General features: G+C 59.1%; 1 protein-coding gene across 1 annotated transcript in view; it reads left to right on the top strand.

Moving 5' to 3' along the window:
- The first annotated feature begins 259 nt into the window (after positions 1-259).
- The window catches only part of gpr84 (G protein-coupled receptor 84), a 1,743-nt gene continuing 1,413 nt past the window's right edge, over positions 260-589 (top strand). The window contains exon 1 of the mRNA XM_041182510.1: positions 260-589. This exon is cut by the window's right edge and continues 1,413 nt beyond it. The gene's annotated coding sequence lies outside the window, so the exon portion shown is untranslated.

Raw genomic sequence — 589 nt, 5'->3', positions numbered from 1 at the left:
CACAGAACGAGGGAAGCCTGCCCTCACTCTCAGAGACAGCATCACTGGCTTGTTCCTCCCCGCAACCTCTGCCCAGTCTAGGCAGGCCAAGCTCATCGATTCACCCGCCTCGATCTTCGACTCGCCCGGCTCGATCTTCGATTCACCCGCCTCGATCTTCGATTCACCCCCCCACCCCCCCCACCCCCCGCCTCGATCTTCGACTCGTCCGCCTCGATCTTCGACTGGCCCGGCTCGATCTTTAATTCACCGCCCCGCCTCGATCTTCGACTGGCCCGGCTCGATCTTTAATTCACCGCCCCGCCTCGATCTTCGACTCGCCCGGCTCGATCTTTGATTCACTCCCCCCCACCAAACCCCCCCCCCCCACCGCCTCGATCTTCGATTCTCTCGGCTCGATCTTCGATTCTCCCGGCTTGATCTTCGATTCGCCAGCCTTGATCTTTGATTCTCCCGGCTCGATCTTTGATTCGTCCAGCTCGATCTTCGATTCTCTCGGCTCGATCTTCGATTCTCCCAGCTCGATCTTTGATTCGTCCAGCTCGATCTTCGATTCTCTCGGCTCGATCTTCGATTCTCCCAGCTCGGT

Source organism: Carcharodon carcharias (genome assembly GCF_017639515.1).
Source record: "Carcharodon carcharias isolate sCarCar2 chromosome X unlocalized genomic scaffold, sCarCar2.pri SUPER_X_unloc_4, whole genome shotgun sequence".
NCBI classification, from domain to species: domain Eukaryota; kingdom Metazoa; phylum Chordata; class Chondrichthyes; order Lamniformes; family Lamnidae; genus Carcharodon; species Carcharodon carcharias.
The sequence above is the reverse complement of the archived record's forward strand: the minus strand, read 5'-3'. Positions and strand labels throughout refer to the sequence as shown.